Source organism: Pseudophryne corroboree, chromosome 4 (assembly GCF_028390025.1).
Source record: "Pseudophryne corroboree isolate aPseCor3 chromosome 4, aPseCor3.hap2, whole genome shotgun sequence".
NCBI classification, from domain to species: Eukaryota; Metazoa; Chordata; class Amphibia; order Anura; family Myobatrachidae; genus Pseudophryne; species Pseudophryne corroboree.
The window spans coordinates 890,642,567-890,659,490 of NC_086447.1; the positions used below are offsets into that span (position 1 = coordinate 890,642,567).

General features: G+C 44.1%; 1 long non-coding RNA gene across 1 annotated transcript in view; it reads left to right on the forward strand.

Moving 5' to 3' along the window:
* LOC134911866 (uncharacterized) overlaps nucleotides 1–6,960 on the forward strand; it is a 232,046-nt gene extending 225,086 nt beyond the window's left edge. Inside the window, exon 4 of the long non-coding RNA XR_010176915.1 lies at nucleotides 6,692–6,960. This is a non-coding gene — a long non-coding RNA (uncharacterized LOC134911866). The remainder of the gene's footprint in view (nucleotides 1–6,691) is intronic.
* Nucleotides 6,961–16,924: the final 9,964 nt, after the last annotated feature.

Below are 16,924 nucleotides of genomic sequence, written 5' to 3' on the forward strand. Positions count from 1 at the left end.
GCTGGTGCCAATGATAATTATTATTTATGTTTGTTAAATGCTCTTAATGTGAACTAATTATTCTGGCAGAAATCAGTGCGGCATGTATCAACTTCACCCAGGAGACTCCAGAGAGAGATCAGTGGCACTGACTGCAACAAACATAGACCTACAGTATCCAACACTGCACACTCATCATTACATCACAACAGTGACCTACACAACCCTAATTCACCTTACAGTCTAATTGCACCATACACCTATTTCTCACTGATATGTTATAAATGCTCCACTGGCACATAGGGGGCTTTAGGGTTTCTGATTTTAGGGTTGGGGACGGCGGTTGTACACTCATTAATCCATAAACATCACACGGCCAGATGCATCCGCACATCATTCAAACTCACTTATCTAAATAAATAAGGACACTGACAACTGAAATACCTACCCAGTGCCCGGATATCGACTTCGGACCAACCCACCACAGCGGCAGATGAAGCAGCACCAATGTGGAAATAATGAGTCCAATAATCGACCGGTGACAGACCCAGGTCCAATAGACAGTGCTTCAAAACTGACCTGAACTGGAAACGATCCAACGGGGAACCGTCACTATGAACTAGCCACCCGTCAGACGAATGAGGCCGTAAGCCCAAATAAGCCTCGGCCGCAGCCATCGGACAAATGCGGCGTACACTGGCCCAACACATTCGGACCCACTGCCCCCTGCCCACTATGTCAGTCTTCGAGCACTGTATCTTGCTCCACAAACCGTCGGGACGCACAACGACATGGCTCGCCAGCATGGGCGAAACTGCTGTACGAGAAACCGCCATCAGTTCACCCACCCTGAATGCTCCATGATAAACCATCACAAAGGCCATCTTGAAGAGATGAACTTCGTAGTCTGAGGAACAAATCCTCCTCAGCAACCACAAAATTTGCCTCAACAAGGAACCATCAATCGGGCGCCTTCTGTCAGGCAAAGGTGGAACCGCCCTTGCCCAGCCCTTCAGAACCCTCGTAAGGAAAAAGGACTTAGTAAAGTCCCTCTTCCCACGAAGACGCAAAAATTATGAGATGCTCGCAAGAACCCCGTCCGACGTAGGCGCGCGACTTCCCGTCGACATAAAGATGCCACACAAAGACAAGAATCAAGTCAGGAAAGTTCTTTCTCCTATGGCCTCTCTCCAGCAAGCAACGGTTCCAACACTCCCAAGAAGCCAAATAGGCCGCAAACGTCGCAGGAGCCAAGGACCTGTGCGCTAGGTCCTCCAGTCTTGGTGGATAACCTGCCACACATAATCAGGACATTCATCACCCAAAGGATGAAGCAGAGGGAGCCAACCGTCTAAAACGTTACCAATCAAAACGGGAGAGGGCATCAGCAATGTCGTTACGCACTCCCAAACATGCTTGGCTCGCAACGTGATGTTGTTCACCAAGCATGTCAACACTATTTGCGCAAGAACCCACAGGACCAGCAAGGAAGGAGATTTCTGCCGATTAATGGCAAAGACCACTCCTAGGTTGTCACACCAAAAAATTACCTCCTTATTCCGCAGGCAATGACACCATAATTCCAATGCCACCATGATAGGAAACATTTTGAGTAACAACATGTTTCCTAGCAATCGATTGGTTACCCAATCCTCCGGCCAACTCGCCGCACACCATCTACCCACGAAATAAGCCCCCAAACCACAGGCACCCGCTGTATCCATAAAAAGCTCCAATACAGTATTGGGAACTGCAGATTCTTGCCATAAACACACCCCATTAAATTGAAAAAGAAAATGAGATAACCTCAAAAAATGATGCGGCCGTCTAATTCCCACTGTTGCCCTTTCCAATTTCCTACAAAACACTCTCCCCATAGGGATCACCCTGCAGGCAAAGTTAAACAGTCCCAAAAGAGATTGAGCCTGCTTAAGAGTGAGTTTGCCTGCTGCAAGCGCAACAAAATTCCATCATGGAGACGCCGAACTTTATCTTCTGGAAGCCTGCACAAACCTGCCAGAGTATCAATCTGGATACCTAAATAAATCAAGTACTCTGTAGGACCCCCGGTCTTATCCCAAGCAATTGGAACTCCCAAAACCTCGAACAATGCTAATGACTTGTTTAGCAGAATCCTACACCGATCTGAATTCCGGGGACCGATCAGCAGAAAATCATCCAAATAGTGTGTAATCCCTCGTTCCCCCGTAGCCTCTTGTAGACACCAATGTAAGAATGTACTAAACTGCTCAAAATACGCACAAGAAATTGAGCAACCCATAGGCAGGCATCTGAAGACATAAAACCCGTCATACAACTTAAAACCCATAAACCGAAACGCCGACGGGTGTAAAGGAAGGAGGCGAAAGGCCGATTCCACATCCAACTTTCACATAAGCGCCCCATTACCGAATGATCTGACTATCTCCAAGGCAGAGTCGAAAGATAAGTAAACCACCCAACAAAGCTCCTCTGGATAGCATCATTCACTGATGCCCCCAGGAGATAAGAAAGATGCTGAATGAGCTTAAACTTGCCGGCAATCTTTTTTGGTACCACCCCCACAGGTGAAAGCACTAAATCCGGAATAGGAGCCCCCCGAAAGGGGCCCACCATCCGTCCTAAACTAACCTCGGCAGAAACCTTATGCTTCAAAACATCCGGAAAGTCACGCGTGGAACGCAAGTTTCGCACGAAACCACATTGAATTAATTAGGTGCACTTTTCGAGACCAAAACTGGTGCAAGGACCCACATAACATCAGTAGCCAATGAACCAGCATCAGTGCCCTGCCCACCTGGCACGGTGGTTAGCAGGGGGACTACAACCGCCGAGCAAATTGTAGATAAAACAGATGCATCCAAAGTAGGAGCGGCTAAGCTAGGCGGTACGCCACGCACTACCTCCGCGTAAGTCCTATGGCCTCGAAGAGAGGAATGTGCGCCCCCAGTGGGCTGCAACAGCCCAGCCGAGCCTTCACTGTCAGCCGCTGTGGAACCATCATCTACCCCAGAGGAACTCTGCTACGCACTCCTACGCCTCACTCTCCTCCTTTCCCTAGCGTTAGCCCCTCTTTCCACAGCCTGCATGCTATCGCTGCCATGGAGACTCTGGGATCCCCGACCGCAGCTCCAGCATTCCCCACAACACTAAGCCTGCCTCTGAATGCCAAGCGCGACCCAGAAAGGCCATGTGACCTTGCGTAGTCGACTCAATACCCCCATCACGCGCAATACCCACAGTACTTGAACTCATAGCTCCATCCGAAGCACCCCCAAATGAGTCCTCTGTTAGCAAAGGCCTAACCTGCCATCTGCGGCCACGAGAAGCCATGCCCCCCCCGCACCGGAGGACGCCCCGGCCCATCCGGACCAGGATCATCCACCTCCAAGCCTACCAGCCCTACCGCCTGTTATGCCGTGGGACGACCTAGCTTTAACGGAGCGGGAACACTCATCACTAAGTCCTGCCTCGGAAAGTGCCCCACCTGCACCATCAAGCCCGGATCCCGCACCGGAGCCCGTGCGGTCTGACATCCTTAATAGCCATAGAGGACCTCGCTGGAGACCGAGAAGGGGCCCTATTGTGACACGGCTCGGAGGACAAGCACGTCCCCGAAGGCCCGCGCCACTCCTAACTGCCTCCGGCCTGCCACGACCCTGAACACCCACCTGGGACACCCAGTCCGCGTCAGCTAATCTCGCTGGCATTCCCGCACTGTGCCTAGGCCTAGCAGACATAACTATACACAACAGAGAAAGCAGAAGAATAGAGGAAAAGAAAGAAAATAATTAATAGTTAGAATGAAGATGCAGATAAGAGCAGAATAGAAAAGTATGAATATAGAATTACAGCAAAACCACACTTCAACAGAAGCACCGTACTTATCCTTCCAACAAGAAAACTGGAAAGAGGCAGAAACTTCTAGGCTGAAATCCTATATTACTAGCAGTACCACCCCTGACTCTATAACAGCCAATCAAGTTAAACCAGGACATACACAACGTTCCTCCCAAAAAAAAACCTTAACCCCTGACAGCCAGCAGTGATCCATTGACTGACATGCTAAATGCCCAGACCGGTGAGTTTATGCTGTTCGGGCACACAAGATGCCCTACACAGTCTTTATATTTATACTATGCACATCCCAACAGTGGTCAAATCTTCCTTGGAACCTGACAGTGATATGACTTAGTTACAGACTTTGTTGATTGGCTGATGGCCCAAAGAGATGTCAACTAGGTCTACTGTACTTGCACATGAGGATGCACAAATGGTCCAGAAAAGAACCTTCAAGAATGCTATTCCTGTGGCCAAGAAGGGCATTATACATGGTCGTGAAATAGTGGAGTAGGACAGAATGTTCCCTTTAAGGGTATAACCCCTCAAAGAAGTAACCCCTCAAAAAACTTACAAAATGAGCCAAAGATGAAGGTAAAGGAACCTCATGGAAAGGCACCTGCATGCAGATCTTTAGTACAGTGGGAGTCAGGAGCTGTTTGAAGGTGGACTTTTAAGTCTGGTGCCCAGGTTTCAAGCACTCATTAATGGGAAACCGTGATGCTCTGTTTAAAGCAATTGTCGAAACAATGGGCCTAATTCAGACATGATCGCTAGGGTGCGTTTTTTGCACCCTGTGATCAGGTAGTCGCCGCCTACAGGGGGAGAGGGTAGTCGCTGTTCTGGGGTGTGCAAAGAGCAAAGAGCAGTCTCTGCACAGCACAGGACTTACTCTTCCACTGCGATGATCCGGGTAGGAGCTGACGTCAGGAACCCTCCCTTCAAACGGCTGGACATGCCTGCGTTTTTCCGGACACTCCCTGGAAACGGTCAGGTGACACCCACAAACGGCCTCTTCCTGTCAATCTTTTTGCGATTGCCTGTGTGATCTCTTTCTTCTTCTTCTCGTCGCTGCCCCCATTGCTAGGGGGGCTCGCGCCTGCACATTGCACAGCAGCAATGGGGTCTGAATTACCCCCAGCGTTGCTTGCCTATACTGTATGTCACTGAAAATCTCCAGTAGTAGTCGGAATTGAGATCCATTTTCGTTGATAGTCCTCAATTAGAATGTACCATTAGTTAAATAAAAGAATATGACCTCTATGTTCTTCATACTGAAGCCCTGGATAGACTGCAGGGAAGCATATGGTTCTTAGTACAGAATGAGAAATGGCTGCTAATAGATACAGTAGTAATCAGCCAAGTTGACAAATTATTGATCAAGGGAGTATCTAAGGGTATATTTACTAAAGTTAAATTTTGATTTTCTAGGGATTTGGCATTCGACTTCCATTTGATTTACTTTAGATTTTGATTGAAGAGATTTACTAAAGGCAAAATTGAATGTCAAATCAATTCTAAAACCAAATTCAACTAAAATCCCACTCAAAATCAAATTTCTGAGAAACATCAATGTTTTCCCATAGTCGACTATAAGATCCCCTCATTTACTAAAATTCAATTTGAAATCAAACTCTAAATTGATCTTCAAATTCCCAAATATATTGCATCATGTTAGACATTTGATTTGTGCTTCTAAACACCATTCTATTGGAAGGAAATTGGTTGTGATAACTTTTAAAGTACCCCAAAGCATGTGGAGCAATGTGGCTCTAGGAATAATGGCTATCCAAGGTTATGGTATGTTGTGCACCTAACCACCAGTATGAAAATCCCCACATGACTGAGAGGAACCCAGGAGCATTAATCAGAGCAACATCAGCAGCTTCAGGAGTTGAATACTGTTCATTTTTTTTTTTCAAATGTATTTATTGATTTTTTACGTATTTATCAGACAACATACAACATCGACAGTAGAGACTGATACAAATAGGGGTCAGTGAAACATAACATGGTTTCGTATTCCATTCTTGAAAGAAAAGAGTGGATTCTGATGTAGGTGGGCCAGCAGCGGTAACCTTGAGAGCCACGACAAAAATAAAATATTGTAATATATAACTTGTGCAGGGTAGTCCAACATTGAGCACGTAGGCGTCTCTGGTATTCAATATATATTCATAAGCAATACATGCTAGAAAATTCAGCAAGGGGGGGGGGGGGGGGGTGAACAAGGGAGGGGGGGGGGAAGGAGTGAGGAGGGGGAAACTAGGGACATAGCCTGAGATCATACATTTCAATTCGTACAGGAGCATTGTACCTGGTCGGTGAATAGAGGCATGTAAATAATCATAACCAAATTGAGCCTTCAGGTCAGCACACAGCATATAGGGTCTGTAACCTTGACAATGTAAAACATAGGACTTATGAAAATTATAAAGATTTATAAAGATTTATAAAGATTTATCCACCCCTCGTTTTTATGTCCTCAGTATGGTAGCATATCTTATCTCCCACTCCATCTTTCCACACAATCTCTATATATTCTCTGTATAGGGACCCCATTTCCTGTTGAATCTCTCTGTGCCATTTCTAGAGTCAGATAAAACATCATATTTGTCAAATGCTATGTATTTGTTGAGTAGGTTCGTCATCTCTCTCTGACTTACGCTTGATCCATGAGTTCAAGATTACCTTTTTTGCTACTGTGACTATCATGGACAGTATGGGTATGAGGCGCCTCCTCTGTGCCCCAAGGTCCCAAATATCAAAATTAGCGAATAGTAGAGGTAGAGGATTGGGAGTTAGACATGTATTGAAGGTTGTATTTATAAAATACATAACCTTATTCCAATATTTCTTTATGTGTCCGCAGGTCCAAAAATTATGCAAGAGCGTCGCAGAAGACGCCCTACATTTTGGGCATCTGCCATCCTCCTCCGGCACAAAATGACTGCGTCTGCTCTGGGAGATATACGCTCTATGGATAGTTTTCACATGAACCTCCTGAAGCACAGAGGAGTGCACCACCTTTAACACTGAATGATAATATTTCACTATTGAGCCATCTTGTGGCAATGAGGGGATGTCCCTTACCCATGAGTCTGTGACTTGTGTCCAAGTGTATTCTCTATGACGGTCTAATAAAGCTAAATAAGTGTATCTTGGTTTGTATTTATTAAGCAAGCATTTGTTAAAAATGTGTTTCAATTTGTCTGTGGAGGTTGGAGATTTAGGTATTATGGGGAGAGACAAGACATAGGGGTAAATTTACTAAGGTGGGAGATTTTTAGAACTGGTGATGTTGCCCATAGCAACTAATCAGATTATATCTATTATCTGCTAGAAGCAGCTAGATAAATGGTAAGTAGAATCTGATTGGTTGCTATGGGCAACATCACCAGTTCTAAAAATCTCCCACCTTAGTAAATTTACCCCCTAGTGTCTCAGTTGTGCGTAGGCAAAATAGCCTGAGTTGGCTAAGCCATATGTGTTTTGTAACTGATTAAAGGGGCGGATTTTCCCTCCAGGATCAAACACCTGAGAAACTGCCCTTAGACCTTTTTGTCTAAAGCGATGAAAAGCTGCATTTTCGATTCCCGGGCTAAATAAGGGGTTACCCCATATCAGTAACCACTGGGACTATAATGGGTCATGGCCAAGTGCCGTGTTTACATAATGCCAAGCTGAGTGGGCCTCTCTGAGAAATATATTATGGTATATGCTCTTATCTATTGCAGTTTTAGGGACGTGCAATAGGGCCCCTGGGGATAATGGTGCAAACAGCGCGCATTCTATCTCGTAATTTGTGTATTGTTTGTGTTCTAGAAGCCAGTCCATGGCGTAGCGAAAGTGAATAGCGTGGGAATACATTGTTAAATCCGGGAAACTCAGCCCTCCATCCTTCTTTGGCAGACATAGTTTTTTAAGGGAAATTTTTGGTTTCTTAGATTGCCAGACAAATTTCATACACATTTTATTAATGGATTTTATGTCTGTAGCAGTAAGTTTAATGGGTAAAAGTTGCATTATGTAAGTTAGCCTTGGAAGTAATATAGATTTGATCACTTCCACCCTGCCTAGTAGGGATAGTGGAAGATCATGCCAATGTTTCAGGGATTTTTCTAGATTTGATATGGCCGGTGTAAAATTAAGTTTGTAAAGATTCGGGAGAGATCGGGGAATTTGCATTCCCAGATATTTTATGTGTGAGCTGGCTGATTTAATAGATGCCATACCATCTTTTTGAGGCAGGATCGGGGCGGGGCCATTTAGCACTAGCAATTCAGATTTGTGAATATTAATTTTATATCCTGAAAAGGAGCTGAAGTCAGAGATGATCGAGATGGCAGTTGGGATGGAGTGTTCTGGGTGTGAAAGAAGGAGTAACATGTCATCAGCGAATAGTGACACACGGAGGTCTACGGGGCCAATTGAGATACCTTGATAATGTGGGGATTGGCGAAGGGCTAAAGCTAAGGGTTCTAGTGCGAGCGCAAAAAGTAATGGTGATAGAGGGCAGCCTTGTCTAGTGCCCCTCCGGATGGGAAAGGGGTCGGACAGAGCCCCATTGCATAGAATATTGGAAGCTGAATCATTGTATAATGTTTTGATAAACTGGACAAAGCGGTCTGGGAAACCAAATTTAAGGAGGGAATGAAATAAGTGTTCCCAGTGCACCATGCCAAAAGCCTTTTCCGCATCTAAAGATAGTATTGCTGTATTAGAATTTGACATGGCGCACTGGGAAGCATTCACCGCCGCCAGGACCTTTCTTATATTGGTCACTGGGTTTCTTCCGTGAATGAAGCCTGTCTGATCTCTGTGTATCAGATCCGGTAGGAAAGGCTTTAACCTACCAGCCAAAATCTTCATCAAGATTTTATAGTCTAAGTTGAGGAGTGATATTGGGCGATATGAGCCCGGATCTGAGGGATCCCTGCCTGGCTTTGGCAGTACTCTCAAGAGAGCCCTATTGAAATATGCAGGAATGCTACCTGAAAATAAAATTGCGTTGTATACTGAGGTCAATATAGGGATAATATTATTAGCGAGAAGCAGATAATAATCTGCTGTAAGGCCATCTGGACCCGGTGCCTTTCCACGTTTAAGACTGGATATCCCCTCTCTCACCTCTTGTTGGGTAATCTCCGCTATCAGTGCCTCTCCCCCGTCAGCCGGCATTGTGGGCAGCACAAGATTGTCCCAGAACCGGGTCTCCTGTAATTTGTCTGAACTGGGGGCAGAATAAAGCTTCTGATAAAAGTCATGAAGGACTTGTGTGGTTTGTGTGTTTTCAATGGTCAGTTTGCCATTTGAGAGTTTCAAAGGGTGGATCACAGACGTGGGACGGGAGCCCTGGAGTAAATTTGATAGAAGCCTACTTGATTTGTTGCCAAATTTGTGAAATCTAAAATCTCGGGAGAATGAGTAGGACATCTCCATTTTGATGAATATTTTCTCATGAGCTGATTTTGCTGCTAGGTAAGAAGCCCTATGTGAGGGAGTAGGATTTTTTGTAAAGGCTAGAAATGTCTGAGTGACAAGGTCATGGGATTCTAGATATTGTTTAGTCATCTGCTTTTTGAGTGTGGATGATCGGGATATCATTTCTCCTCTAATAGTGGCTTTAGATGCCTGCCAAAAAAGGGCCGGATCCGCTTGTTTGGTATCTAAATTATTATTTTCATAGTTAGACCAAGCGTCTAAGACAGCTTGTTTGAGTCTGGTTAACGTCGCTAAATTAGAGGGACATCTCCAGTTTATATAATTACCCTTGTCGCAAGAGATTGCAATCTGTACCCACACTACCGCATGATCGGAGAGATGTATCGGCTCCATTTCAGAAATGGAAGCCTTTGGTACCAGATTGGTTGAGATAAGGAGGTAATCTATGCGGGATAGGGTATGTTTGGCCGCCGAAAGGCCGGAGAAATTTCTATCTGTGGGATGTAATAGACGCCATACATCCACAAGTTGTAGTTGTCGTGCCAGATCCGGGATCCCCAGAGATGGAGATCCACATCTCTTAGGACGCTGTACCTGTCTGTCTAGGAGAGGATGAGCAACTAGATTGAAGTCTCCACCCAGAAGAACATTACTGTGTGTTTTCGGTGTAAGAATAGTAATAATGTGGGTAAAGAAAGCCCGGTCATATACATTGGGTGCATATACATTCATACAGTAAAATAGTTGTTTTTCAAACTTGAGTTGACACGAGACATATCGCCCCATAGGGTCTGAAAGAATATCTGAGACCTCAGTGTGGAATCTTCGCCTTACTAATATTGCTACGCCTCTAGCCTTAGAGGTATATGATGCTGCGGCCAGGACCTTCCATCCCAGCATATTCAACTTTAGGGTTTCAGAGGGGACCAAATGAGTCTCCTGTAAGTATACTAGGTCTAACCGTAGTTTGTTAAGGTATATTAAGATGCGCTTCCTTTTCTGGGGTGAATTGATGCCGCCAACGTTCCAGCATCCTAATTTGAACGTCTGTGACATCTTAAGGGAAACAGTTTTAGTAAGAGGTCGGTGAAGACCTCTGCTGGTTGGGTATACATACTGAACATTTCAATTCGGAGCCAAGCAGTGTAACATGAATATCAGGCTGTACTGGGGGGGGACTGGGGAGGGTAGATGCAACAGGGGGCAAACAATGAAGGGGTAAACCGACAACTAAACAACATACAACTCATCCTAAGGAGGACACAAACCATTCTCTGACTTCCGTGATACATTACCATATATCCATATAATAAGGAATAATAAATGCCGGGCTCCTGGGCCGGCACACCTCACTTGAGCACGGTCTTATTGGGGTCTGCAGCCTATATATGTTAATAACGCAATGGAGAGTTGGAGAATTCTCAGATGTAGGGAGAGCTAAGGCCCATATTATATCAATAAACATCATATTAGGGCAGAAAATGTAAATATAAAGAAAACATTGCATATGAGTATCAGCTATAAGGTGGTATCACCGTTACATAACAGGTCAATCATAGTCTGCCATGTGTGATCCAGACGTAGACTTAAACTTAGCCCCCGCAGCATATTCTTCCAGGTAGGGTTTAGCATCTGCAGGATTTAAAAAATCAGTAAACGAGGCACCGTCATATATACGTAAGCGAGCTGGGTACAAAAGTGCAAACTTGCATCCATCTTGCACTAGCTGTGAACAAATGGGGGCAAAATCCTTTCTTGCTTTGGACAGTTCGGCCGAAAAGTCCTGGAAAGGGAGGATTTTTACTCCATTCCAGGATAAATTCCTGCATCTACGAGAAACTGTCCAGAGCAATTCTTTATGAAGATAATTAAGGCTTTTAAAGACAACAGCTCGGGGCCGCGCATTTTCATGATGTCGTGGCGGACCAATCCTGTGCGCGTGTTCAATTATTAAATCCTGACATCTGTCGGCAACATTCAGCAATGTCGGTAGTGTAATGCGTATAAAGTCAAATAGTTCTTGGCCCTTAACTGTCTCAGGGAGGCCCACAATCCTTAAGTTTTGCCTGCGTGAGCGATTCTCCAGGTCTTGTACTTTATTATGTAGCTGGTGAATTTCAGTAGCTTGCGCAGCGACTTGTTTTTTCAGTGTACTAACATCAGCAAACGTTTCCCCCAACTGATGTTCAGTATTCAGTACTCTTTGTGTCAGCATAGACAATTTCTGATTAATCTGTGCAGTCTGTGCCTTTAAAAGCGGGTCTATTGCTAGCCATCACTGCCTGCACCATTTCCCCATATGTGACCGGGTGATCCATGTGCGGTATCACCCGGTCAGAGACTGAGGCCGGAGAGTCCGGGGGGGAGTCTGCATCGGAGGGGTCAGTTACCTCTTGCCCTGGGTTGCGTACACGTTGCGGCAGAGGAGTGGACGGGCGGCCCGCTGTGATCGATGCGGCGTCCAGCGCCAACTTGGAGTCCGCGTGGCGCCGCTCTTTCTCCTTCGCGTTGCGCTTCTTTGTAGACGGCATGGAGGTGAGGTACTTGTCCATGTAGCGGACACCTTCCCTCAGCTATCCTGAGTGGCTGGCAGCGTTAGGGAGGCTAAAAAAGCCATGAGATCGGTAGTGAGGCGTCCCAGTCAGCGGAGCTGTATAGATCAGCAGCCGTCCATGTCGCTGCCGGAACCGGAAGTCCGGATACTGTTCATTTTTATACAAATGGGCATCATGCCCAGTACATGAATATGCAATAGATAGCAGCATAGCGCAATATCTGACACTTTCATCGGATGATAAAATGAAACTTTAATTCATGAGTGTTGTTACTGGCTATCCTGGTTCATGCTATAATGCCTACATCCTCAGCAAATCATCTCTGTCTGCAAAATTTGAGATGAGACAAATGGCAGATGGATGGTTGTTGGGCAAGCTACCAACATGTGTCAATGAAACAGCTAATAGTACTTGTTACTCTATTGATCTAATCCCTCACCCCCTTCCACAACAGGTGATTTAGGCTATGGCTGCTGCTCCTGGCTTCTGACTCCACTGACAAATCATCAAACTCCTGCTGAGCATAAGTATAAAAACGCACATACTGTATAGCCACCCAATCCATGACAGAATGCACTTTTGGTCAATTGAAAATAAATAATTCGGAAGGCATATTATTATATCATTCTGCAAAAGTTTCCAATATTGTGCTCTGCTGCCATCTATTGCATAATCACGCATTATACAAACCACTCCCCCCCAGAATATGCAATAAACAGGGAGCAGGCAGAGGTTTTGTTAACAACAACTGACTATGTGAGCACATAAAGGCAAGTGATCCGCTTGGAGAGAGGTAGATCCCCGAACACTTAGCAGATTTCCAAAATTGAAGATTTGTTTGATAGAGGTCCTTGTACTTACATATGCAAATGTACTAGATTCTGCTGCCTTAATGGAATGACTCAGGTAAGTCAACATTTACACCAGAGGCAAGAAGCCAAACTGTGCCCAGTATGGTTAGGGGATTATTGTCCAGTGAATGAAATTACAATTTACATATGATTAAATTCTTACAGTAAATGAGGAGTTGACAAACGGCAAGATTTCCATATATTGTACAGTAGGTATAGCTCATTATCATGCAATTGGTGGGTAGTTTGGGGCTATAAATAGAGCTCCATAGAGTAGTTGAGATAGAATAATAGCTAAATCTTGACTGAACAAAAATAATATGGGAATTCCATTTGGAAAACTTACAGCTAAATTCTGATGGATAAATGTGCAAAATTCCACAGCCAAATGCGGAATGAAGCCAATATTTCAGAAAACAGTATTCTACTATTTTTGCTAGACATGCACCGAAACTGCATAATAAATTAGAATGGCATTAATAATTTAATATTTAATATTGAGTATTTAGGCTGCTTCCATGTCCGCGATAAGATGGAGATTTGATAGGTTATGATGTCACAGCCAAGCACCACATTCTCAGTCTGAGGAACAGACGTTGCCACCTTCACCCCCTGCCTGCTAATGGTGGAGACACAACTTCTGAGGATAATTGGCACACGCCCTGAAGCCCCACAGGATCCATAAAATGTTCATTGATTTGTCTCCAACAGGTAGAGTGGGCAGAAGAGAATGGGGTACAGCATGGAACCATTACACATTATGCTCTCTATTGTCTATGGTGGACCCAGCAGATACAGCATTCTAGTTTTATTTCAACTTTTGCACTCCACTGGAAACTTAACTGTTTTGTTTTTGGTGGAGTTTCCTTACCTTAATTTTAAGAAATAATGAAAATAAAAATAATTCCACCAAAACGATTATTAATATTCGTTATTCAATGGGTAAACAGGTATGATGTCCTCAGCTCTGGGGCCATCCTCATTTATGGTTATGAATACATCAGTAACATTGCCAAATGTGACTCAGCAGAACTTGGTATTTACAGTAAAATAATTTAACTTAAAAAAAACAAAAACGTTTTTGCTTTGCTGGGAAGTTAAGCTTTTGGAAACATTCCTCCAGAAATGATACCTTAGCCCCTTAGAGCCTATTTTGGGGGTTTAAGGAGTCGGACCAAAGATCGAAACTCAAAAGGAAGCCTTGGCTCCAAAAGTTAGACAACCTCTTCTTATGACCTGTGTAAAATGAGGATATATTATACAGTTTCTTGACAGGCAGTACCCTCAGATCTCTTAATGTACTATTGAGATGAGATGAAAGCTGGACTGTAGCCAAAATAAGAAATGTTATAGCGCCATCTGCAGGCAGAAAAGATATATTGTATGCTGTGATCAGAGATGTGTAAAGTTGCTGCAATAGTAAATAATAAATGTAGGGTATTATACCAAAGACAAAGTTCTATTATCAAAAAAGGACATTGTTCAATTACGAGCTATTTATTAAGGCTCTCAGATGTTAAAATAGAGGATATTGCCGTCTATATACATCTCTACTATTACAGAGTTATTATTTTAAAATTTATCAAGCTCTGACAAGCATTGGATCTTGCCCCCAGTAACTATTGCCATCTTTACCAGGTTTTAGGCCACACATGCGCAGCAGTTTACTCCATGGAGTGTTACACTTCTGTGTTGTGCTAGCGATTAAGGACTGTACAATAGGAAAGTGCTTTACTAGGATAGCCTCTTATCACACGCACTGTCCCAGCAAGCAGAGTTTGCTAAATAACCCTGAACCAAGTAGTACAATCAGAATTGTATTTAATGGGTTTTTTTCCAATGGGTTTAAGATATACACAGCCAAAGGTTGCAATGTGTGGCAGAGGGATCCGCTTGGATCCCCCTTTTCAACCCAAGACCTCCTTCCTATAGGAAGGAGCGATGCTCTGAGGACCAGTGCCATCTAAAGATGGCATACTGTGGGTTCTCGCAAGCAAACACTGAAACTTTTCAGTGTTCGGAGTTTGCATAATGCTAGGCGGCCCTACCAGGCCGTTAATAATGAATGGGCCTGTTACGTAAAACATGCTGATAAAGCTAAATATTTATCTTATATAAAACCCTTTATGAGGTCTAAGAACACTGTACGCTATTTACGTATGGAGTACCGTAAGGGTACGCTCGTTGCGTAACGATCGCTTAGCCGTGGTCGAGACGCTCAAGCGTCACGTTCGCTCACGGCCGAGAGATCACAGGCAGGCACGCTATTGGCTGCCGGCTAACGTAATGATTCGCTATAGCGTAGCGGACGCTCGGGACCACGAGGAGATCACCAGCGGCGCTGACGCTCACAATGTTAAACCTTTAAATCTAAACCAAAAACAATGTAATATGCTGTAAAACCTTAGTGTAGAGATAGGGTGTAGATGCAACACAGTGTAACCTTATTAACTTAAAAGCTGTTTGAGCGTCACCGACGCTCTGTGAATACTTAACACTATAAGAAATACACAGATACCGTGCTTAGGGTCCAACGTCTAATATATATATTATGAATGTTATACTTGCAAAAGAATTAATACAATACAAGTCATACACTACAATATAACATAGACTACCTAACCAGATAACTACACAGGAAATACAATACAATACTATTACGTTTAGGAGAGTACGAGAGAAAGAAGAGAAGAGAGAGAGAGAGAGAAATGGCCCATAACATCACGAAAGACAATATGATTGCGGAGAAAACTTACGCACAAAGGAAACGATCGCATGCGCCTCTGGACATCCAGCTCCCGATTTTCAGCAATGATAACCGTTGAAGAGTGAGAGCTGGATGTGATCGGCTTGTCTATTTATGCCCCACACACAATACAATTCAATGGTCCCTACAATCTCATTGTTCATTGGACACAGGAATTCCTCCTCGCATTATAACAAAAGGTCATAGGTTGATTCATACAGGTGGGCTGTGACTATTTCCAACAGCTCAGGTGGGAGGGAAACTGGGTTTCCCGCCGCATGGATAAGTAAGTGCAAATACAGTAAATGTTCATAAACTTCTTATGTCCATAACTATTCGCACGAGCGATTAATCCGCTTCAAACCAACACCGGAATATTGCTAATTAAATACTCTTCCGATGGGTACTAAACACCACTGTATTACTCCTGTCTGACCCTTCGTATCAAACAAAGAGGGATTTCTCTGTTCATGAACATTCTACATTAACCAAACTTTCAGACTCTATCAAAGGGACCATTATCTACAAAATACATTATATAGTGGAAATATGTAACGATTGGGTCGCACGCTACGAACACATGAACTCTACCGTAAATGCACATACCGCGCACCCGCGGGTGCCCGCAACAGCGAGTATGCGCACGCACGGGAGAGCGCACGCATGCGCAGCGCAGACCTGTGTGAGGTGCAAATATGGCAGTGTGCATAGAGATATTTTTCTGACTTTGACAGTCCACCCTTTGGCAGTCAACAATAACTGCCACTTCCTAAAACATTTCAAAACGAGAAAAATATATGTCAGGGGTTAATACATTTACATGGTTGGGTAGGGGAGGAGAGGAGAAGGTGGGAAAAGGGTATGACCTAGTGTGATAGCAGAAGCATGTGTGTATTAATCCGTGCTTGGGGGTCATGTATCATCGTGCCGTACGTGTTTTAAATCAAGCTTCGAGGCATTGCGAAGTATACATTTGAATTCCTTCTTATCCCGTGGTACGGGTCTGTGGATGGGCTGTCAAACTTTACCGAGCTCTTTTCGGATTTTGAACAAAATGGGGAGCACATTTTAGTTGATGATACATGAATGGGGGAATATGTGATTGCTGGTATCTGTGCCTGTATTCCCTATACTATGTGTGTAATTACCTGAAGGTTGTAGAGATGAAGAAAAGACATAATTACGGTAAATGCAGTGGTATTCTATGTCAGGTAAATGAACATTTGTCGGTTGAAGTCTTGTTCGGTGTCTGTTGAATGCAGTCTTCTTTGTGCTTTTGCCCATAAGGTGCGAGCAAAAGCTTTGTCAATGTCCATAGATTTACAAAAGTGTTGGGCTAGCGTAATTTTAAAATTTCTAGGGAAACTGGGGATCTATGGCAAAGTTCATCAAAAATCTGTGTATCAGGTTGTCAAAACTTCTTCTTTAATCCATCCGTTGTCTGTATATCGGCTCATCAAATTCCTCGTCCAAGTGGGTCTTTTTACCTTGGAGGAAATCGGAAAAAC